The following is a 24,565-nucleotide window of genomic DNA, read 5'->3' on the forward strand; positions in this document are numbered from 1 at the left end:
TGGGTGCGCATTATTCAGGATGTTGAAGATGAAGGCGTTTGCATTTGAACTGGTAGAACAAGGTGGCTGGGCGCTTTCACCCGCGTTGTCCAACAAAAACGTAACGTGAGCCACAGTGCGATTTCCACTTGTCTAGTAGCTGCATTAAAAAGGTAAAAAGAAACAGGTGCGATTAATTTTGATAACATTTTATTTAACCCGATATATCCAAAATGCCTTCATGTCAGCCTATCTTTAATGTAAAAAGCATCAATGAGATAGTTTTCATTCTCTTTTTCACACTACAGCTTAGAAGTCTGGAATGTGTTTTATCGTCACCGCACATCTAGATTTGGACCAGCCGCATTTGGACGAGTCCTCAGGAGCCACCTGTGGCTGGTGGCCACCCCGTGGAACAGCGCAGGGATTAGACCGTGAAACAAAGACTGGGGCGGGTTGAAATCCCAACGCTTCCGCTTATTAGATTCGTGACTGTCAGGCAGATCATTTAATCACCTTCAGTCTTCATGTTTCCTAGACGGTAAGATGGGATTTGACCAGGGAATCTATCTCTTGGGTCGTTGTAATGGTCTGTGTGAAGTGCCCTATGGAGGGTCATTCACTCATTCACTCGTGGTGCTAATTCGGTCATTCTCTCTATACAACAAGGAGGTGTGGCTGTGTGCCAGGTGGGACACTTGGCAGGGAGTGACCACCCCATAGAAGGGTTCTATTTATACTGAACAGCCCCGCCCCAAGCAAGTATAGATTAGGACCAACGCTGGCAACTCCTGTGCTTATGATAAATGCATAAAGAAGATGCTGGAAAGAAGAGATTGCCTGTCTGTTGTGATGACTCCGAGCTCAAAGACAGACCATTCTGAGTGCCCAGATCAACCCAAGGACTTAATTATTCAATGGTGTTCACCCTACACGTGTTAGTGCACTGAGCGGCCTGGAATTGTAGCGGTTACAAAAGACGGCAGGACCAGGGTAGAGAAGCTTGAAGCTGAGCCAGCCAAGGAGCTCGTGTTTGTGGGAGGCAGGAAGGGGCCAGCGGAAGACCAATAAGACGGTGGGGAGGGGCAGAGGAATGGGACAAGGCCCATGGTGAGGCCATGCTATGGACCAAGCGACCAGGAAGGTGCTAGAATTAAAGGGGGAGATGCTGTTGCTAAGAGGACAGACCACGCCTATGAAGGTCAGATATCAAGAGAAGGGCCTGGGAAGTTTGGGGGCCTGGGCTGCAAGGGTAGGGTTGAGAGGGTGGGGAGGGGTTGGAGCTGGAAGGTGAGTGCACTGTGAACAGCGGGTAGAGGTGGTGACAGGATCTGGGGTTTTTATCAAATGGCTTTAGAAAGGAGTTAATGGGTCTGCTCTGTAGGAGCAGGAAGGAGGCCCTTTGGTGGAGGAGGGGCCTCTCTCAGGGGAAGATAACCACTGAAGATCAGAGAGGAGGGTCAAGACCAGGAACCTGCCAGGGATCTCTGCTGGGGGTGAAAGATGTCTTCTCCCTGGAAACCAGCCCTGTGGGATGGACCCGTGGAGAATGGCCTTGGCCCCCAGCCTGAGTTAGGAGATAACACAGAACAAAGTGCTTGACAGTGGAGTCAGGGAGGAAGTCTGCGTGGTGTGGGTTCGCAGGAGAGGATTAGCAAACTTCCCCCAACAAATCTAGATCATCCCGTTCTTGTCTCTGGGCCTTTGCACCTGCTGTTATCCCATCTGTTGCCTGGAAGCTAAGTTCGCTCTCCGTGTTTGCACAGCTGCCTCTTTCTTAGCAAGCAGGTCTTATTCAGACACCATGTGTGAAGGTCTTTCCTGGCCACCCTTTCAAGCAGTGCTGTCCCCTCACCTCTTCCTTCCACACAGCTTTTAGATAGCACACCTCCCCCATCTGACATCAGATCATTTGTTTGTAATTATCTATTTCCTCCCTTAGAGTGTTACATGCTCCTTAAGGGTAGGGCTTGGTCGTATTCCCTGTTCTCTCTCCACCATTTGGGGCACTACTTGCCATCTAGGAGATGTCCAAAAGGTAGCTGTTGTCAGAATAAATACATGGATGGACGGATAGATGGCTGGACAGACAAGATGGATGGACAGATGGATGGATGGACAGACAAGATGGACGCATAGATGGATGGGCAGACAAGATGGATGGACAGATGGACAGATGGACAGATGGATGGATGGACAGATAGATGGATGGATGGACAGATAAGATGGACGGATGGATGGATGGATGGATGGACGGATAGGTGGATGGACAGACAAGATGGATGGATGGATGGATGGATGGACAGACAAGATGGACAGATGGATGGACGGATGGATGGACAGATGGATGGATGGACAGATGGATGGATGGACAGATAAGATGGACAGATGGATGGACGGATGGATGGACGGATGGATGGATGGATGGATGGATGGATAGGTGGATGGACAGACAAGATGGACGGATGGACAGACGGACGGATGGATGGATACACCCACTTGGTGATGGTTTCAATGTGATTAAAACTAGGGCAGATGGAGAGGCTGCCCATAATCTGAACTGAAGGAGGAAATTGGTGGTGTCTCCTGTTTCAGAAATATTTCAGGGCTGGACCTGATCTTAGTGATTGTGGAGTGTGCATGTGGAGGTGAAAGAGATAAGGAACCCAGGTCCTAACACAGGATATCAAGGGGCCACCCAGGAGCCATATCTAATCTGCACAGATGGTTGATTTGAACTGCACCATGTTTAAACATTTTTTAAAAAGTGAGTTTGCCAGCATTGAAACTCTGTAAAGATTTCAAATAACAAAATGTAGATATCTATTTTCACTTAGCCAAAAGATCTGGCAACATCAGGCCTGCAGTTTTACAGAGCAAAAAATGGGGTGGGGCTGACAGGCGTTCACTCCCATTTCATCTGGCCTTGGCCATCAGGTCACTGGAAACCCAGCCCCTCGCCCTGCCCCCTCGGCCACTTTCTCATTGTCCTCACAGGCCTGGCCCCATCCATTCACCTTCGAATTTGTTTTTCTTGCTCTATAAGCTCTCAATCCCCAAACTAGTGGTTTCCAACTCTTTGAAGTATGAAAACCCCTTTGTAAAATAACTGTTTCCCTATAATCAGGGAACTATTACATGCTCACAGCAGAAGTTCAAGAAACAGAAAATCGATAGAAGACAATACTCACCACCCACAAGCCCAACATGGAGAGATGAGCACTATTTACATTTAATGAATGTGAGGATCTCTAACATCTTTATGGTCCTCACACCCTAGTTGTTTTATATATAGTAAATATTCATTGACTGAAGTAAGATCTAATTGGGGCGCCTGGGTGGCTCAGTCGGTGGAGCCTCCAACTTCTGCTCGGGTCATGATCTCACGGCTCATGAGTTCGAGCCCGGCGTCGGGCTCTGTGCTGACAGCTCAGAGCCTGGAGCCTGCTTCAGATTCTGTGTCTCCCTCTCTCTCTGCTTCTCCCCCTGGTCATGCTCTGTCTCTGTCTCACAAAAATAAATAAACACTGAAAAAAGAATTAAAAAAAAAGAAATAAGACGTAACTTGAAAAACCTATGATTTCAGAAGCACAGATGAAGGAATACACATACTTCCTTCACACATTGTTTACCCACAGGTATTTGGAAAATAGGCATATGTGTACATGGGCACACAGAATCCCCTGGTCGGTACTCGTTGGTGCACACGTCCCTTGTCTTCTCTTTTTGTGCCCATAAGTTCTTCTTTTTAAAAAAATGTTTATGTATTTATTTATTTTTGAGCGAGAGATGAGCACGAGTGGGGAGAAGGTAGAGAGAAGGGGAGAGAGAGAATCCCAAGCAGGCTGGCTCCTGACGCGGGGCTCCAACTCACGGAGGGTGAGATCACGACCTGAGCCGAAGTCAAGAGTTGGGTGTGACTGAGCCACCCAGGCGCCCCAGGCCCATAACTTCTACTTTCTGGAAATATAGTAGGGGCACCTGGATGGCTCAGTTGGTTAAACATCTGACTCTTGATCTCAGCTCAGGTCTTGATCTCAAGGTCATGTGTTCAAGCCCTATGTTGGGCTCCGACCTGGGCATGAAGCTTACATAAAATATATATAGTATGTATATAGTAAAGACTGAAAAGTGTGCCAATTTGGCATTCTGGCACTCTAGGCATTCTGAGGGACTCTTATGTCAGTTAGAGCCTGGCAACATTATAGCAAACACACATTTTGATGTATTGATGAGCTTTTTGGAAATAAGGGAACTCTGAAGGACCACGAAAGATACATAAACAAGCAACTAATCAAGCAAATAAATAAATAAATATCAGGGAGCAGAGGCCAAAGCAAGGAATGGTAAATAGTAAGCAAGTACATTGAGTAATAATTGGAAGGCAGTGTTGTCCTGATTTCAAAGAGCTTTATCAGCACTACCCACGAGAAGCTAAATTATTGTTAAGAAAAAAAGAAAAAGCAATGTTAAAGAGGGTCAGTAGATAAGGATAAGAAGTTCAATTCACCAGGAAGATGTGACATTGTAAACTTCATCCATTTTATAAAGCCTCAAAAATGTGAAGCAAAATCTGAAAACAATTACGGGGAGAAATGGACACATCTACCATAATCGTCAAGGAGGCAGAGAGGGAGGGGCACAGAGGATCCAAAGCAGGCTCTATGCTGACAGCAGAGAGCCCAGTACAGGGCTTGAACCCACAAACCGCGAGATCATGACCTGAGCTTAAACCAACGGAGCCCCCCAGGCGCCCCGAGATGACGGAAGATTTGAATTACGGTTGTCGGATCGTCGGCCGTGACTTCGTGGGCATATAACTCCTCCAACAATTAAAAAATGGTCGTTCTTCTCAAGTACAGATGGAAATTTTCATCTGTGTTTTACGATTTCTTAGCACTGGTTTTAATTTCTAATTTAATTGCATCATGGTCGGAAAACAGGGTTGAAATGTGTAGACTCTTAAACCACGGAACATTTGTCATCTATTTAAGACAATGAATGTCATACAGATATGACAGTCTCTGATCACAGTGGAATTTACGAAGTAGCTACAGATAGTGCAAAGAGAAATTTTAGTAATCTTTTCATGTCTGGAAATTTAAAAGCCCGCTTCACAACAACTCATGAATAAGAGAATAATAATTTGCATTTGAAATAATTAGAATTGATTGATACCCAAACTATTACATGTCAGTATGCAGGGAAAACGGTCTTAAGTGGAGATCCATAACCTTAAATATTATATTAGAACCAAGAGAAGCTGAAAATGTATGCATTAAAAAGGAAAACAGAATACCCCCAAAGACAGCAGAAAGGAGGAGACCATGAAGATACGAACAGAAATTAATGAAATAGAAACGAAAAAGATACAATAGAGCAGATCAACAAGACTACTGGTTTTTTGAAAAGATTAATGAAGCAGCCTGCATCTGGTAGACTGATTGAAAAAAAAAAAGAAAATAGATGCATATAATAGTATAAAGAAAGTAAATGGATCAAAACCATAGCCACAACAAAAATTTAGTAGAATATTATAAAAATCTTTATGCCTGGGGTGCCTGAGTGACTCAGTTGGTTAAGCCGTTGACTCTTGATCTTGGCTCAGGTCATGATCTCATGGTTTGTGAGTTCGAGCCCCGCGTCGGGCTCTGTGCTGACAGCTCAGAGCCTGGGGCCTGCTTCGGATTCTGTGTCTCCCTCTCTTTTTGCCTCTCTCTCGCTCTCTCTCTCACTCTCTCTTTCTTTCAAAAATAAATAAACACTAAAAACATTTTTTTTTCATCCTTAGGCCAAAAATTTGAATTCTTAGAATTCAAATAAATTCTTAGAAGTCAAACAAAACAGTGACGTTCTTAGAAAAATAACTCCAAAATTGATTCGAAGAGAATGAAAAAGCCCAAAATTTCTTAAAACCACTTATAAAATGAGTAAGAGCTTAATTATCTTCCTATAGGAAAAGATAATTACAGGTCCTAGATTTTTTTTCCTTTTTTTTTTTTTAATTTTTAACATTTATTTATTATTGAGAGACAGAGAAAGGCAGAGCATGAGCATGGGAGAGACACAGAATCCGAAGCAGGCTCCGGGCTCTGAGCTGTCAGCACAGAGCCCACACGGGGCTCGAACCCACGAACCGTGAGATCATGACCTGAGCCGAAGTTGGACACTTAACTGACTGAACCACCAGGTGCCCCTAGATTTTTTTTGTTTTTTAAACAAAGGAGTTCAACTAAACTTCCCAGCTCATCCCGATCATACAGAAAATCTTCCAGAGACTAATAAAAAGTGCCTAACTCATTCTATGATGGTAATATAACCTTGATATCAAAACCTACTAGTCAAGGACGGTGTGAGAAAGACAGTCTCATTTATTAATATGAATGTAGAAGTCTCATCTAAAATATTACCAACGGAATTTGGCAATGTATCAAAAAGATAATGCATGAGAACTAAGTTGGGTTTAATCCCAACGATGCAAAGGTGATTTAATATTGGAAAAAAGTTGATAAGTGTTCGCTAGTTTAGCAGATATAAACAAACTGTCCCAATGTGCGTAGAAATAAGAATTTAGAAAACCTGTTGCCCATTTGTAATCAATCAGTTAAAAATTTACCGGCATAAAAATGGAAAAGACCTTCCTTGACAAAGTGAAGGTATCTACCAGAATCATTTGGTAGTAAATTAGAATCTTTTCCCTAGAAATTAGAGAGAAGACAAGAATGCATTCTGTCACCACTATTACATCAGAGGCCCTCGCCAGTGCAACAAGGCAAGAAAAGGATGTAATGATTGGGAAAAAAGAAAAAAACCCAAACCTGTCATTAGTCACAAATGATAGGATTATTTACATAGGAAATACGAAAGAATCTACAAATTAAGATTAGTAAGAGTTTAGCGAAATAGCTAGATATAAAGTCAGTAATGAAAAAATGAATTGCATTTCCATCCACCAACGACAGGCAACAACAAACAATGAAAACATAATTTCAGAACTGACTCCTTTATAATAGCAACGGCAACAGAACAGGGACGGAGCATCTAAGGTGAATTCTTTTTTTTTAGATGTGGAAGACTTTTCTAGAGAAAAAGTATACAGTGTTAGAGACAATCATTAAAAAGGCCATAAATAAATGGAGAGGTATTTTCAGTTCATGGCTAGGAAGACAGTATTGTTGGAGGTCTCAAATATCCCCACATCGAGCCATAGACTTTATACGATGCCAATCAAAATCCCCAAATGGATTTTTCAAGGACCTGAACAAGCTGATTCTAAAATTTATATGGAAGAACAAAGGCCCAAGAATGGCCAAGACATTCCTAAAGAAGCATGAAGTGGGGCGAGTTGCCCAGAAGATGTTGAGATTTATTGTACAGCTATGCCGATTATTGGCAGTGTTATTGGCAGAGAAACTGACCAGTGAAGCATAGAATAAAAAGCTCGCAAACAAACCCAAGCACGTTTGGGAACCTGATCTATGACTGCAGCGGCATCTGGCCACCAGAGAGATGAACTGGCCTATAGAAGATGCTAGAACCGTGTGTATCCCCAGGGGAAAAACCCACGGGTCCTCTCCTGAGCCTTCACGTACAAAAACTAGATCCAGGTAAATTGAATAAGTAAGAAAAGCACAGCTTTAAAACGTTTCGGAAAAAACCATAGGAGGATGTTCCTATGGCCTCCAAGAAAGGAAGTATTTTCTAAACAAGACTCAAAAAGCCCAGTCGTAGACAAGATTGGTAAATAGGATTTCAGTGAATCAGGAACTGCTGTTCAAACCCCTCTTCGACCAACAAACCACAATTGGGCAGAAGACACAGTAACTCTCGAACGGACAAAGGATTACTACCCAGGATACATAAACAATTCCTAAAATCCAATGAGAAAAAAAACAAACAACCTTCTATAAACAATCGTGATATTAAAGAAGGATCCTCCCATGCCCCGGAGATATAAACAGGGCTACTTCTGCTTTGTGGTGTGCTAGGAGAAAGCTAAGTATATACCCTTCACCCAAGAGTGCGCTTACTTGAAGAAATGGGTCCCTGAAGTTTGGAGGGGTGCTTTGGAGTGGGGGGAAGGCAGAGAGTTCAAATTCGCAAGAGGCCGCAGGTTAATAGGGCTGAGGGGGAGAGTCAGGTGGAGACAGCCTGTTGCTGAGTGGATTACATGAGATAAGCAAGCTGTTTGGTAAATAAGAAAATAAAAATCTCCTTTCCTTCTTGCCTTCTAGAACACTTAAATTAATGGGATTAGCATAGGGGCAAAGGAGTTTAAAAACAAAGGGCAATGTTATCAAAGGTGGGTGGGGTCCCTTTTGGTGGTGCGGTGGTGTGGCCTGGTCCTACTGTGACAGGCAAACCCTCAAGGACACAGGATGAGAAGCAGTGAGTGGCAGATGAGCCCGGGCCTGAAGCTTTTACACGCAGCCCCAGTGGGCCAAGAGAGATGGCCAGACACAAGGGTGCTAATGCCTGGGACAAGATGGGATTCCTAAGGGTAGGGTTCCTCTCCTGGAAAAGTAGTTGACAACACCTCCCCCCACCCCCCACCCGCCCCGATTGTGACGAGATGTGGCCGGTGTCCCGCGGGCAGCCTGAAACTCGGACCGTGGTGGGCACCCGGCCATGTTCCGTGGCTGTCCCTTCCGCCTCAGGGAGCGCAGTGACACGCCTCCTCCTGGGGTTTCAGTTCCTTCCTCCTTCCTCCCTCTTTGCTTCTCCCTGTCTCCCCAGTTTCCCCGTTTTTTTCCTCCCCATCAACATGTAACCGACAGCTTTCCTATGGGTGTTGATTTCCAAACCTCAAGCGGGCACGCGAGTGAATGCATCCCAACGCCCCCAGCCCTGATAGCTGCTGCAGACGGAAGGGACCATTTGGGGATCATGACAAAAATCAACATCAATGAAAGAAATAGTCATAATAATGAAACTTACTGCAACTTGACCCGCACTGTGCCCAGGGACTGTGCTAAATACACTGTCTACTTTCCCTGGTTCAATCTTCCCTCCCTCCCAAGGACCCAGGCACTGTCATTAAGCCCGTTTTACGGACATAAAAACTAGAGCTAGAGAGAGGCTGTGTATCTCGCCCAAGGTCACAGGCTGGTTGAAGCAGGGATTGTGTATTTCCTGTAGACCTGCGAGTCAGCTTGGCCCAGTGCTTGAGTGTCACTGGGTACAGCGGTCAGGGAACACGTCCCTCGGCTAACACTCCCGGCCCCAAGCCTTACCGCCTACCAGCTTTGGAAGCTCAAGCAATGACTGCTCTGAGACTCAGCTGTTCTCACGTGTAGAATGGAGCCAGCACCGGCTGCCCAGCTTTTTTGCAAGGATTCAGATAAAAGTACCCGAAGAGCTTAGTACAATGTCTGGCACACAGCTGGTGAGGATCGCATGAGTTACTGTTGAGTAAAGCCCGGCTCAGAGTACGTGGCTACGTGTCTGGCTCTTACAGTGGCTGATATCAGGATCGTCCAGATCACAGAGGAGCCCCTTCGTTGAGGACCCCACGGGTGCCTGGAGACCGTGTGACCGTGCTCAGATCAACCACGGTGTGGGTTAGAGCTTCGGCAACACACGGACGCCTTACGGCCCGTGGGTACGGGGGGAGGGGAGGGGCAACAGATTTGACACAAAAAGCTGAATATTCTAGCTTGTCCTGAAAAGCTGGATCTGGTACCCCTGGACACACATTCCCGTAGGTGACTGTCACCTCTTTATAGCTGGTGTGTGTGGGTCCTTCCTGACAGCCTCACTGGGGGAATGTCACTGGCCTGTAGGTGTCGGAGTTTGTAACCCCCGGGGGACGTGCCTGCGGAACACGGAAGAAGGTGTGACTTGCGTGGTCTGAGAAGGGTAAGGAGAGCTTCTAGGAGAAGGTGACATTTCAACAGATTTTCAAAAAAAAAAAAAAAAAAAGGAGACCTAGCATACGAACTTCAGCGTAAGATGTATACACCTAGTTGAAAGAACAGTTAAGAAAATGCACCCGCAGTTCGAGAAATTGAGCATTTACTGGTAACTCAGAGCCTTGGTCAACAGCGGGGTCCCCCACCGGCAGCACCAGCCCCTCCCAGACAACGGAACCCGGTGGCTGGTGTGGCCCCGGGAGCCGAGGAAGGCTGCTCTTGAGGTCCTATGTGCGGTTCTCCCTTGTGCCCCCCCCAACCAGGAGATTCTCTATCCAATATGTAGCTGACTTTTATCACCTGTAGGTATCACCCCAGAATGTCGTTTGTTTAGAAAAGCCGTGCGATTGGCAGCTGGGTGGCTCAGTCGGTTAAGCGTCCGACTTCGGCTCAGGTCACGATCTCGCGGTCCGTGAGTTCGAGCCCCGCGTCAGGCTCTGGGCTGATGGCTCAGAGCCTGGAGCCTGTTTCGGATTCTGTGTCTCCCTGTCTCTCTGACCCTCCCCCGCTCATGCTCTCTTGCTCTCTCAAAAACAAATAAAACGTTAAAAATTTTTTTAACTGGGGCGCCTGGGTGGCGCAATCGGTTAAGCGTCCGACTTCAGCCAGGTCACGATCTCGCGGTCCGTGAGTTTGAGCCCCGCGTCGGGCTCTGGGCTGATGGCTCAGAGCCTGGAGCCTGTTTCGGATTCTGTGTCTCCCTGTCTCTCTGCCCCTCCCCCGCTCATGCTCTGTCTCTCTCTGTCCCAAAAATAAATAAACGTTAAAAAAAGAAAAAGAAAAGAAAAGCCGTGCGAGGCTGGCTGCACGGAGAAGGGCCAGCTGCAGGCGGGGTGCTGGTTCAGCTTCCCTGCGAGCTCCCTGGAAGGAAAGTCGGGTGAGGGCACCCCCGCAGGGCATCTGGAGGGGCCCCACCACGTGACCAGGTCGCCAGGTCAGGAAGTGGCTGCCCTTTTGGGCTCGCAAGCTCAGGAACGGGTCAAGGCAGAACCTTCCGGGGGTAAAATGGGTGTCTCTGCTGGCCCCAGACCCTGCCTGGGAGAGCAGGAAGCCAGTTCATGGTCAAGAGCAAGTATGAAGCAAGTCAGGCTCCCCACGCCAGGATGTCGACCGTGGGGATCTTAAGGGATGACACCCTCAACAAACCGCCCCGGGAGGCCCCGGGATGGGGACAGAAGCAGTGAGACCCAAACTTCCACGGTTTTCTCCTCCTTCTCTCCTATCCTTGTGGAGGTATTTTCTTTAAAAATCCCTTTACGGTAAGTTAGCGGGATTTCTTTTTTAAGGGAGTGAAATCAGAAGTGTGTGCTCAGCTTGCCCTCTTAACCCAGAGCTCCTTGGCCAGGCCTCTGGACAATACAGAGGTTTAGAAGGGCGCTGAGGGACGGGGTCCTATGGGGCTGGAGCTTTCTAAGAGGAGAGGGGTGGGGTGTTGGTCTCTCAGGGCTGCCGTAACCAAGGGCCACAAACTGGTGGCTTCCAACGGACGCACATTCAGTTCAGTTCAGTTCAAAGTAGCAGCAGGAGGGGCGCCTGGGTGGCTCAGTCGGTTAAGCGTCCGACTTCGGCTCCGGTCATGATCTCGCGGTCCGTGAGTTCGAGCCCCGCGTCGGGCTCCGTGCTGACAGTTCAGAGCCTGGGGCCTGTTTCAGATTCTGTGTCTCCCTCTCTCTCTGCCCCTCCCCCGTTCATGCTCTGTCTCTCTCTGTCTCAAAAATAAATAAAAAAACGTTAAGAAAAAAAAAAATTAAAAAAAAAAAAAAAAACAACAAAGTACCAGCAGGGCCCGCTCTGGGGCTCTGGGCTTGTAGCTCCCTCACTCCTACCTCTGCCTCCGTGGTCACATGACCTTCCTCCTGTGTCTGTGTGTCCTCTCCTCTTCTAAGGACATCAGTTAATGGATTCAGGGTATACCTGAATATGAACTTAACCTCCCTGATTACCTCTGGAAAGACACTATTTCTGACTAACGTCGCATCCTGAGATTCCAGGTAGGCCTGAATTCTGGGGGTCCCGTTGAACCCACTACCGATGGCGTGGCTGGAACCCAGGGAGTGCCATCAGGAGATGCTGGAAAGCCGGCGAAGGGCTGTGACCACCCCAGCCCCCTCCCCCATCCCGACACTCTTGAACCTCTATGTGTCTCTTTGTCGGTGATGAACATCCGGTCCTCCCGGGCTCACGCCAGCCCTCGGGCAGAGCCGTTCCGACCAGCCTTGAGGGGCTCCCCCCAGGCCGCCCAGGCCGAGCTTCCCCGTGGCCTGTCGTGACCTGTGGATGCATCCGTCTCTGTCCTTGAACAGGAGCTCTTTGGGGATAGAGGCAGCTCTCGTTCCTTTCCGTATCTTCTGCTCCCAGCAAGGAGGGCACAGAGTGGAAGTTGACAAGGGGGGTTTCCCAAAGAGGTCTTGTCTTTCCTGCATTCGTAGGAGCGCAGTTTTTCCAGATCAGAGATCCTTTGCGGTCCCTCTCTGAAGTGAAACTCGTTTCCAAATATGGTTCCGTCCCTCAGCCACCAGGAGAAGGGCCCGCACGCCCCTGTGAATCGAGCCCCCAAATTCCCACCTGCCTCACCTCCCAGCCGGCAGCCCCACATCCCGGCTGTCTGCGGCTGGACCTGTCCACGTCAACCCTCCTCTGATGACAGGCCCCACGTTTCCAAGACAAGGCACGGTCATAAAATCAACTGTCCACAGCCATTTAGGTCCAGGCATGGTTTATGCCAAATCTGGCCTCCAAATTGACAGTTAATGAGGGAAAATGACGAGGGGGGGTGTTAACAGACACAGGCTCAAGGTAATAAACAGGCCATTAAAGCTGGGTAGTAAACAGCTTGCCAAAGACCATTTATGAATTTATTTATTTTTTTGAAGGGGGAAAAAATTAACCAACAAGGCTTGTCTCCTTTGGTGACTGGGTCTGACTGGCAATAGGGAGGAGTGAGGGATTCCTTGGGGGGACAGAGCCGGAGAGGAGGTTGAAGGGCCGTCCTAGGAGACTCCCCTCATGTTGGGATGTGCAGGTGTGTGGCTGGGACCAGGGACCTGGGCAGTGGGCTAGCTGCGGTCTCCTGCGGACAGGACTTTGGTCCCCACTGTCCCGCATGTCCTTGGATGCTGTGTGTGGTGTCCGGAAGGCTGTCACTGATCCTAGGTCTGCCCTCTGTCTGATGCTGGGATCTAGAAGAAGTAACCAAATTTTTCTGGCCTCAGTTTCCCCCACTGCAAAGATAAGAGCGGACTCCACTCTCTCTTCAAGGCCTTGTGGTGAGTTATATAGTGTCCCCACCGCCCCCAGTTCCTGTCCCTCCTGGGACCTCAGAATGCCACTCTGTTTGGAACTGGGGTTGCTGCAGAGGTAATGAGTGCCGGTGAGGTCATACTGGAGGAGGATGGGCCCCAATCCTGTATGACCGGTGTCCTTGCGAGAAGACAAGAGACACAGAGACACGCACAGGGGAGAAGACCGCGTGGAGACAGAGACAGAGATTGGAGTGATCTGTCCAGAAGCCAAAGCATGCCGGCCACCACCAGAAGCTGGGAGAGGCCAGGAAGGACCCCCTGCTGGAGGCTCAGGGGACGCCGGGCCCTGCTGACACCTTTAGTTCAGACTTCCGGTTTCTGCAACTGTGAGACAACGTGTTTCTGTCCCATCATTCGTGGTGCTTTGTGCAGGCAGCCCCAGGAAGCTACTGTAGGCCTCCAGCTCTAAAATCTTCTACGTGGGGTGCATGCACCTAAAATCCTCTCCAGATAAAAGTGATTTTCTGGAGGACAGGGAGAGAGCATTTGCATATACCTGTGGCTCTCCATCAAGGGCGATTTTGCACTCAGGACCGCAACATCCGGGGACGTTTTGGGTTGTCACGATTGGGGGATGGGGTGCCGCGTGCTCCCGGTGGGTAGGGGCCAGGGAGGCTGCTGAACATCCCACGATGTGCAGGACCGACCCCGCCGCAAAGAATGACTCAGGCCAAAATGGTGATAGCGTCCAAGCTGAGCGCCGCTGGCCTACGTGAATATTGATTCCGAGCGCTGTTGCATGGAAACTGAGGCACGTTAACATCGTCAAGACTTTATTTGAGCATACGTCGATTTGAACGGGGCAGGTGCCCTAAAAGATGTTTCAAATGGCACTGGAGCTGGGGCAAGGTTTCCATAGAGAAGACGGTGAAGCAAAGCAAAGCAAAGCAAACCAATTATGTGCTGGGTCACAGCATAAGCAGTTGCCTTGGGTGGGAAAGCCTCTACTGTTTGTGATTGATTGTTTCTAAGGTCTGTTGTCTTTTTTTTTTTTTTTTTATGTTTATTTTTGAGAGAGAGACAGACAGACAGAGCATGTGCAGGGGAGGAGCCGACAGAGAGGGAGACGCAGAATCCGAAGCGGGCTCCAGGCTCCGAGCTGTCGGCACAGAGCCCGACGCGGGGCTCGAACCCACAAGCCGTCGATCATGACCTGAGCTGAAGTCGGACGCTCAACCGACTGAGCCACCCAGGCGCCCCCTACGTTCCATTTTCTTGGATTCAAGTGCCCTGACTGTGGCTTAAGTTTCGGTTTGCTTCCGTAACTACCCAGGTGTTAGGGCCACCGCAGTGTCCTGGGATCGTTTAATTATGCTAGCAGCCCTGTCTGGCCACACTGCCTTCAGAGCCAACCCAGGAGACCCGATGCCCGTGTCCAGTGTCCAATGCCCAGTGCCCAGTGCAGGCTACCACGGTGTGCAGTGATGTGCCCATTGCCAGAGGCCTACTGATAGAGCATCTTGGAGACCCGCCTTTTGGAAGGTACCCCCCAAGAGCGGGTTGGGTGGGGGAGGGTGTGCATTAGCTGGCGGGCTAATTTAGATAAAGCGGGTCATATTATATGGCGGAGCTGAATGATTCTGTCACGATTATAACGGTATTCAGAAGGTCACTGCTGGTCAGTTTCCATGGTGTTGCATCAAAGCACGTGGGGTAGACATCAGAGCATCGTTCACTCTACTCTTCGACTTTGCTGGCTGGGATGGTGTATCACCTGCACCCCCCCCGCCCCCCCCCAGCCCCGTGCATCCCTGGCCCGCACTAGCCTGGCACAGGGGTCTGCTTTAATGAGCACCCACCTGCCCCCTGGTGCCTCCCCTCTGATGCATCCTCCTACCCCTGTACCTTCTCCTTCCCCATCCATTGGGCCCCCGTGTTTCAGGAACGGCTTCAGGAATGGCTTCTTGGTACAGCAGCTGCCCTGTGGCTTCTACAAGTCCCAGAAGCTGCAAACTGCCGTCGCTCCTTGGTAAAATGTGGCCCAGCACAATAAGCAGACTTCTCAGGGCTCCGTGAGGTTAAAAGGCGATCCAGCAAAATAAAACACTAGCACGGTGCCCGGCACTGAAGACACGCATCAGAAACCCCCAGATGCCTGCTTTACACCAGCGTCCCGGAGACAGAGCCAGATTTTTTTTTTGTTTGTTTTTTTCCTCGCAAAGCACTGGCTGAGAGGCAGGCGGACACTAGCTGGGTGGCTTCTGGTTAGGGACTGGTCCCTCTGGGCCTCCGTTTGTACAGCTGTAAAATGGGAATCGTGCTTTGGGAACATGAGATAAATGCTCAGCAGCTTTCCTGAGGTTCTACGCTCACTCTTCTGTCTCTCTCCACGTTCTAGTCCGGGGCCGTCTTTCCTGCTATTTCCCGAAGAAATCTGGGGTCCGGCTGGGAGAAGAGCAGGGCTCCCTGAGTGCCTGGCCACCGATGCCTGGAGGAAGCCACATCCGGGGGAAGCACATCCAGGCCTAGATTTTAGGATGTCACCCAGAGGTAATAGTACCCAACTTCCCAGTTTTATAAAGGGAAGCCTGAGGCCCACACGGACAGTGCCCCACCCCCCCAAGGTCATCCACCAGGTCAGAGCGAAGCATCAGCTTCTTCCTCTTTTCCATACACAATGCTGCCAACTTCACCCCGTAAGTGCTTGTGACCTCTCAAGGTCACCAGGCTCCGCGTGAGGCCTGTGGACAGGTGATTCTGAGTCTGCCCTCTCCTCTGAGTGGGTTGAATGGTGGACCCCCAAAAGATGTGCCCGAGTCCTTTGGACAGATCTCTGGAAAAAGGTTCTTTGTAGATATAATTACGTTAAGAGCCTTGAGACGAGGTTATCCTGGCTTATCCGGGAGAGCCCTAAACCCAGAGGCAAGTGCCCTTTTAAGAGATAGAAGAGGAGGAGAGAGAAGAGGAGAAGCCGTGTGTAGATGGAGACGGAGATTAGAGACAGGGACCCTTGTCCCTTTTTACAGGAGAGAAAACTAAGGCTCAGAGGCCAGGACGAAGTGGAATTGGAAAGGAACCTAAATTGCTCCCGGACTGTGCTCTTGACCTCAGTGCTGGGCTGTCAGACACGGGGAGCCATTCAGCACTCCTCTCTGGCCCTCTCTCTCTCTCATCAAGCCAGCTTCTTCCGGAGACCTTGCCCAGGGCAGCAGCTTTGGGGAAGGAATTAACAACAGTGCTAACAAGGAACTTTTACCAAGCAGCTCCCGTGTGCTGAGCCCCGTGCAAAGCATATCCGTGCATTAGCTCATTTCTTCTTGTCACAGCTCTATAAAGCAATGACTGTTATCATTAGCCTATTTTACAGATGGGAAAGTCGAGGCCTGCTTGGGGAGGGTCGTGACCTCAAGGGCCCTGTTTTGCCTCGAGCGCCCCTGAGAGGCACGGGCGATTGGCCGGAGCGTGTGTGCACACGGCTTGAGTGAGTTTGTCCAACTCCGCTTCTGGGCTCTTGGCGCCTTGTGTTAACGATCGGGTTTTGCTTGTTGGTTTTCACACACGAGCACGGGATCTCCCTGAGGTCAGGAACCTGGGAGTCGAGTGTCGAGTCTCCGTCGCTGATGAGGATGAGCTCGGGACCCACAGAGGGACAGTCACAGGTCTCTGTCTGCCCCGCTGGACTGTGACTCTCCGGGGTCAGGGCTTGACCCTGGACCCCAGCGTCCAGTGCACACAGAGACCGAGCGTGTGCACAGGCCGTGGTTAGAACATAATGGTGGTGGAGAAGAAGCCCAAGGGGAAGTCCTCCTGAAGCAAATACCCCCATTTCTGGGCCTGATCTATGTGAGTGAAAATGGTATTTAATCGGCTAAAACCAGAGCTGTCATCACCTAATCAGAGAGCCTGAAAATAGATTTTCGGCACCTTGCGCCTCTGCTCTGCAACAACGGTGCAGCCGCCCGGGGACACCGGGGCTGTTGGAGACATCAGCAGGCGTCCGTCTGTCTGGGGAGCAGCTGGAGATTTGGTTATTCGATCAGGGGAGTCCGCAGCATGGAGGAAGCTCGGGGTGCTGAGGGGGCCTTCATTTCCGGTCAGGCCGACAAACTCATTTGTTACTTTTGCCTAAATAATGGCCATCATTGTTCCCTTGGGTCCAGCACTTTATCGTTTGCAAAGCGCTTTCCCACTCACAGTGTGTCCGAGACGGGGTCGGGCGGGATTATCACCCACGGGATCGTCAGGCGGGACTGTTAAGGGAGAGGGAGCGGAGGCTCGCGCCAGGCAGCGCGGCCGTGCATCTTCTGGTCCCTCAAAAGGCCAAGTTCAGCATCATTTTCCACTTGCAGGCACACCTTTCCTACCTACAGGGCTGCTAGAACGTGCCCTACACAGGTCAGGGAAGTCTAATGAAGTCATCCTTGGGACCCCTTCTCACCCCCCGTCACCATTCTTGGTCACCCCCTCAGGCCCAGCTCTCCCAGACTCCAGGAGTCAACACTGTCCACCCTCTGCCTGGTGTAATATCTGTTTTCCTTCCCAGCCCTCGTGCCTGTGAGGCTCAGCTCAAGAAGCCCCCTGCCCAGGAAGCTCCCCTGACCCTACGGGGCTGGCGGTGTGTGTGTGTGTGTGTGTGTGACCTTCCTCTGCACTCCTTTCCCAATCAGATTCTAGAACCTTCTCCCGAGGCCGGAGGCGGAGGCAGACTACACTTTGGCAGAGATCGAGGGCTATGTGGAACTGGATGGCATATGCAGGGGGTTTCAGTGAAGACAGCAGAATGAAGGATGGGGCTCCGAGGGGTGGGCGGGGCTAGCAAAGGAGGGGAGCTGTGAGGACTGCCAGGTCTGAGGGCACACGGTGGGGAGCAACTCAAGAGAGGGCTGCCCGTGGCGTTGGCCAGAGGCCACCCAGCAGGGAGTGAGCGTGAGCGGTGAACAGCACCCCCTTTCTTCTGCCTCTGGTCTCCCACCCCTGCTTCCCCCCGTCCAGACCCAGCAGAGAGCCAGAGGCCGCAGAGTCTGGGTCAGGTTCTCCACGCGGGTCAGCCTCAATATGAACGTGGCCTCGGGCAGCCATTTTCTCAGGCCACTGGGAGGTCTGAGCCCTGGTCCCATCCCACTTTCACTGTGTGGCCTCGGGCCTGTCGCTTCTGTATTCTGGGCCAACCTGCATAGACTGTGCTAAGATGCCAGCCTATTAACCTCTTCTCTCAGCCCTACGGCTGTCCGGCCAAGGGAAGACGGGGGTCGCCGTGGAGGTGCCGGTCCAGCCCCCGGCTCCAGATGCTCCCCGCCCTTTGAAGCTGCCAAAGGCTAAGACGGATGGAGTAACAAAGGTGCGGGGTGGCCCTGCGTTTGTTGGTCTATGAATTATATGTTCTCCTGACATGAATGGAGGTCACGGATGATGGGAACCCAAGACGGATGCAGGGAGGCTGGAGGGAGGGATGGGTTGGGATGGGTTCGTCTTGTACCCGCAGCCCACCGATCAGGCCTCCGTGGCCAAAGGGGGCAGGCGGGGTGATGAGCCACAGTCCGTAATCCTTGGGGAGCTTTGCCTGGCTCCTCTGTACCTCTCACTTTGGGTGGGGGCACCGGGTATGACCTCCGGGAGGAGAGATGTAGTCTGTCCCCAAAGGTGACCGTGTTCTCAAGAGGCCTCCGTGCCCTACTTCCTACGCCAGCCCCATGAGGCCAGCTGGAGAGGAATGCTCTCACTTCCATCATAGCCACGGGCTCCTGTAGGTAAGCACAGGGCTGGCCTGCTCTTTCTGCGAAATGCTGCCGCTGGGGGTCGTTTGTCTTCTACCTTGAGAGCCTGGCGCGCTCCTGGCACCTGGGAGGGGATCAGGCCGTGTTTGGCAAACAGACACACACACGATCCACTTGGACTCCGCTTGTGTATGGCCAGGCCCTAAGAAACAGCTGTCATTTCCCTCACCTTTTGCGTCTGGTGTAAGAAAGTGGTCCAGGTCCAGGTTCATTGTTCTGCACGGCGCTGTCCAGTTTTCCCAGCGCCACTTGCTGAAGAGACTGTCTTTATTCCACTGGGTATTCTTTCCTGCTTTGTCAAAGGTTAGTTGGCCGTACGTTTGCGGGTCCATTTCTGGGTTCTCTATTCTGTTCCATTGATCTGAGTGTCTGTTTTGGGGCCAGTACCATACCGTCTTGATGGTTACAGCTTTGTAACACAGGTTGAAGTCCGGGATTGTGATGCCTCCAGCTTCGGTTTTCTCTTCCAAGATTGCTTTGGCTATTTGGGGCCCCTCGCCGTGAATCCAGCTTGCAACAAAGCCTACGCACCTGCCCCACTGCCCCATGGCAACACAGCCGCCATTTTGTAGCCAATCCTCAGACATTCTTTGGTGGTTGAGAAGGGTAGCAGCTGAGTTAAAAGAGCCCCAACTGCATCCCCAACCAGGTCCAAGGGGGAGGGATTTGCTATCCTCAGGGTTTATTATTCCTCCTGATGTTACTATCACTACTGATAATAGTTATCACTTCCAAAGGCTCAGAGAGGTCGGGGGACTCAGCCCTGCTCACTCAGGTAAAGGGCAGCCTCAGCATAGACTCCGCTGACCGCCACCACCACTCCCTCCCCCTCGTCAACCCCAGTCCCTTGGCTCCTCTGTCATCTTCGGAGAAGACACCCGCTCTGTCTGTCTTCAACTTCTTGTCATATTCCTTCTCAGTCCCCTTTTCTGGCTCTGGGTTACCTTCTACCTCCATCCGCGGGCCCTCTGAGGAGTCGAGGATCGTTCTCCCGGGCACCTTGTCATCCTGATGACCTGAGCTGCCATTGCCTTCTGCCTGGTTGGTTCATTGTTGTCGTGGCCCTGAACTCGCAGCTGCCTCCTTGGGCAGTGTCCTTGGGGAGACCCTACATCCTTGCGGTGTCTGTATGTATCCGAAAGCTCCCTTGTCATCTTCCCACCAAAATCTGTCCCCTTCTTCACCTTCCAGACGGTGCTATTAGCTAAAAGCTTTCCTCCCTTTACTCAGTGGGGACGGAGGCTGGTGGCGCTAGGACTTGAACCCAGGGTAGTCTGAGTCCAGAGCTCAAGCTCTTACTCACTCCACGAGAGGGGCAAACGCATCATTATGAGAGAATTAGTTGTTTTCTTTAAACAACAGATGTCTCTATATATACTTTTTGAAGACTTTCCATCACTTGGCTTCCCCTACAATCATGCCGCGGTGTCCCCACTGACGTTCTCGGAGGCTGCTACAAAGAGAAGCCTCGTGCTTGGAGCACAACATTGAGCCACACAGCACTCGCACCCTGGTATTAAGCTGAGTCATGCCAGGTTTTATGTTTCCAAAGCACTGAGAAGCAACTTGGTTGGCATTTCCCACCCTCGGGACCACTATCAGAGCCTCCAGCCTCCTGAGCTGGGGATTCAACCGGCCTTGCGTTTATATTTGCCCCAGATATATATTTCTTAGCATCCAGACCCTGTTCTGAGCTCTGGGGGTGCAGTGGGGAACCAGACACATGAGGTCCTTGCCCTCATGCGGTGACACACAACCGGGGGAAACAAGGAAGGGTCACGTCAGAGGGTGACAGCATTTGAAGAGAATAGGATGTGTTCATGATATGATGATGAAGGTGGGAGGCCGTGTTCGCTGGAATGGTTAGAGAAAGCTTCCTCAAGGAGGGTGCCGTCCAAAGGGCGAGAAGGAGCCACCCATGGGAAGAGATGGGAGAAGAATAAATGCAAAGGCCCTGAGGAGGCCTGTGTGGCCGAGGCAGGATGAATGGGGGCAGTGGGATTGGGAGGTGAGGTCAGAGGGGCAGGCAGGAGCCAGATCACTCTGGGCCTCGAAAGCCGCGCTAAGTAGTCTGAATTTTGTTCTAGATCAGTGGGCATTCATCTTATTGTGTATGTCATGGATGCAAGCCTCTGACTGCTCTCTACTTGAGCCATTTCTCAGGGCTGTGTTTGCAGAGTGAGCCGGAGACACGAAGGGATGTCCCCTTCATGACGGAGAGCAGCTTTATTCCCTGCTTGCTATGAAAGAACAGGTTCCCCAAGCTCAGGGTTTCTCTCTTGTAATGCAAACCCACTGAGCGTGCAGGCATCCATCTAAGCCCATCCATGTCACCCCTGCGGGAACTGGGGCTAAGGGACCTTCAGCGAGCATGTTGGCACTTCCCACTGCATTTGTGAGTGACGAAGTCTGTTGTCTCCGACCCAAGAGTCTCGTGTCTCCGGTCATCGTCCAAGAAACCAGCATGATTTGTCAGCTTTCACACGAGCGAGAGCTCAGCCCCTTCGTGGTTCTTGACTTTTGGCACTTGGGGGGACAGGGTACGCGTGGAGAGGAAGAAGGAAAAACGGTCAGGTGGCTCTTACAGCTGTGTGGCTGAGGGTGCCACTCTGAGATGGGAAGGCTGGTAGAGGAGGAGTTTGATGGGGTCTGGTTCAGCCATGTTACGTCTGGGATCCCTGAGAGATACAAGGTGAGAGAGTGAGGGTCTGGAGGTTAGGGAGAGTCCTGGTAGGGGACGGGGACTCAAGATTGACAGCACGCATGCGCTATGGAGGGCCACGCGATGGATGTTGGTTCCTCCCGGCCACGAGTTGAGTCCTGTGCGGATCCCCACGGAAGCTCCCACATACCCCGGGTGGCCCCCAGCCCTCCCTGAATTCCTAGCCGATACCACTCTTTCTGCACTGCCCAGAGGATGGCACATCGTAAACTAGAGGAGGTCTCTGGAGCCAACGACCGGCCTTCGGAATCCTTGAAATCTGGACTTAACCACCTCTTCTCAGTGTGCCATTGGGCAGATGACCTGGCTTCTTTAGGCCCCGTTTCCTAACTCTATAGAACGAGAATAATAGTACTCACCTCTTGGGTTGTGCTGTGGATTAAATGAGATACTTCCTGCGAAGCATTTTGCACGGTGCCTGATGCATTATAAGCGGGCAGTGACAGTGGCTGCTGTGTCTGTCCCCTCCTTCATTTCATTCAGCGGCGGCTTATCTGGGCCAGGCACCGTTCTAGGCTCTGCAGACACAGCAGTGAACAAAACAGGAAAGAGGAGCTTACATTCTCATGGAGGGGGCCAGACTGGGAATAAATAATCAAATGGAGAACAGCAGAGCAGGGTGTGGTGGGGCCGGTCCTGTGCCCCCCAAGATGTCCTTTCAGAATGGCAACCTGTGTTCCCCACTGCAGGGAGGGTGGGCTGCCAACAGCTCTCACCTGAGTCTCTCTCTGCTGATTGCTGTCATTCAGGCTCACGCTCACTTCCCAAGGGCATCTGTAGTCATCCTCCCATCTGGTTGATGTGGGGGGGGGGGTGGGGGATAAAGGCTGTGGCTCAGTTTGGGTCAATTCTGAAGAGTTTATGAGGCCTTTGTTGTGCAGTGGGGTCCAAAAGTTTTGCGTGTCATCCTTGCACCGGGCCATGCTAATCTCTGTGTGGTTCCAATTTTAGTATGTGTGCTGCTGAACTGAGCACAGAGTCTAGAGGTTTTGGATGGATGGATGGATGGATGGATGAATGGATGAAAGGATGGAAGGATGGATGGATGGATGGATGGATGGATGGATGGATGAAAGGATGGAAGGATGGACGGATGGATGGATGGATGGATGGATGGTTGGATGGTTGGATGGATGGATGGTTGAATGGATGGATGGATGGATGGATGGATGGATGGTTGGATGGGTGGTTGAATGGATGGATGGATGGATGGATGGAAGGATGGATGGATGGATGGTTGGATGGATGGATGGTTGGATGGATGGATGGTTGGATGGATGGTTGGATGGATGGATGGATGGATGAAAGGATGGATGGATGGATGGATGGATGGATGGATGGATGGAAGGATGGATGAAAGGATGGATGGATGGATGGATGGATGGATGGATGGATGGAAGGATGGATGGATGAGAGGATGGAAGGATGGATGGATGGATGAATGGATGGAAGGATGGATGGATGGATGGATGGATGGACAAACAGATGGATGAGTACCTTGGCTTGCTGTATTTAAATTATTCACCTGAAGTCCCTTCTCTTTATTCTTCCTTGTCGACATGAAGCAAACCTTCTCTCTGCCCTTCAGCACATGGTACTGTGCTGTTCACAGGCTTACTCTGCTACTGGCCAGCCTTTTCCCCATTAGCCATTTGAGGAGTAGCATGATAGCATGGAACATGCACTAGCTGTGGACTCACAAGGACCTAGGCCCAAACTTGACTCCGCCATTCTGCCATAGCAGATCTGCTGTGCATCTTAAATTTCTTTAAAAAAATATGTTAAGTGCTTACCTAATCCAACGCACCTAGTCTATGCCCACTGTAAGTCATTTCTCTCCTCTCCTTCCCTCTACCCCGATCTGCTTCTATCATTCCATGTTGTTCCATCCTGAGTTTCCATTCTGAGAGCAGGCAGCCACTAAAACTAAAAACCATTATGTCTTTGCGTCCTGCTTCTTTGTGAAGACGTTGTGGGTAAACTTATGTTGATGTTTAGTTTTGGAAAGGATAGTCATAAGTGAAATCAGGATTTGGGAAAATAGAGGACTCAGAGGCACTATCCACAATGTATATGCCATTGCTGGCACTAAGCTACCCGGCAGATGAGGTGAAAAGGGAAATGTGATCGGTTGCACAGCTCTTATCATCAGAAAAGGGAAAATCCACCAGTCATCCCAGGAGATCAGAAATGGAGCATACTTCATGCAACAGAAGACATTAAATCCCATAGCCTTCTAAATTTCTTCAACTGAAAGAATTTTGGAATGCTCTGTTTGCCTGTTTCTAGGTAGAATTTCTACATAAAACCTAGACTGAGTCAGGGGAAGGGGAGGGTTGGAAAGAAGGCACACAGATGCTGCGAAAACGTTATTATTATTACACATAGCAATGGGGCTTAAACTAACATCTCTGATCCGCAGTACCTCTTGTGGAGAAATGAAACGCATATGCACGCTGGCCGGAAAAATGCTTTCACCTAATTGCCTGTGGATGAAGCACTTTATTTATAGACATCCAGAAGGAAATTTGGCTCCCTGCTCTATAATACGGTAGGGAACGGGGCCAGGTAGCTGCTGGCTCCGGGACACTCTGTGTTCCGTATGGCAGGAATGTGGAACCACTTTCCATGTAAACACAGTGGGTTCTTCTCTTTTTCTTTCTTATACTTTTCTTTTCTTTATTTATTTTTTTATTTTGGAGCCCTTTGAAGAAGAACGCACTTAACCACAAACGCAAGGGATTAGTCACCCCCTCTGTGCGGTTGGGTGGTGGGGTTTGAGGCGGAGGGACTGCCAGACCTCACTTCTCTTCCTCACGTTTTAATAAGCTCCCCGGGAGATCAGGGCGAGCGAGTCCACGCAGCTCCCAGATCCGGAGACCATGCAGAAGGCAATCTGACATTCTCACTAGTTCTCTGGGGTAAAGGGGAGTGAAG

The 24,565-nt window shown here is 50.4% G+C and overlaps 1 pseudogene; it reads right to left on the reverse strand.

Annotated features, from left to right (window-relative positions):
• Positions 1-22,517: 22,517 nt before the first annotated feature.
• LOC115517376 lies at positions 22,518-22,603 on the reverse strand (annotated as a pseudogene).
• Between the last annotated feature and the right edge of the window lie 1,962 nt (positions 22,604-24,565).

This window comes from Lynx canadensis, chromosome B3 (genome assembly GCF_007474595.2).
Source record: "Lynx canadensis isolate LIC74 chromosome B3, mLynCan4.pri.v2, whole genome shotgun sequence".
In the NCBI taxonomy this organism is placed as follows: domain Eukaryota; kingdom Metazoa; phylum Chordata; class Mammalia; order Carnivora; family Felidae; genus Lynx; species Lynx canadensis.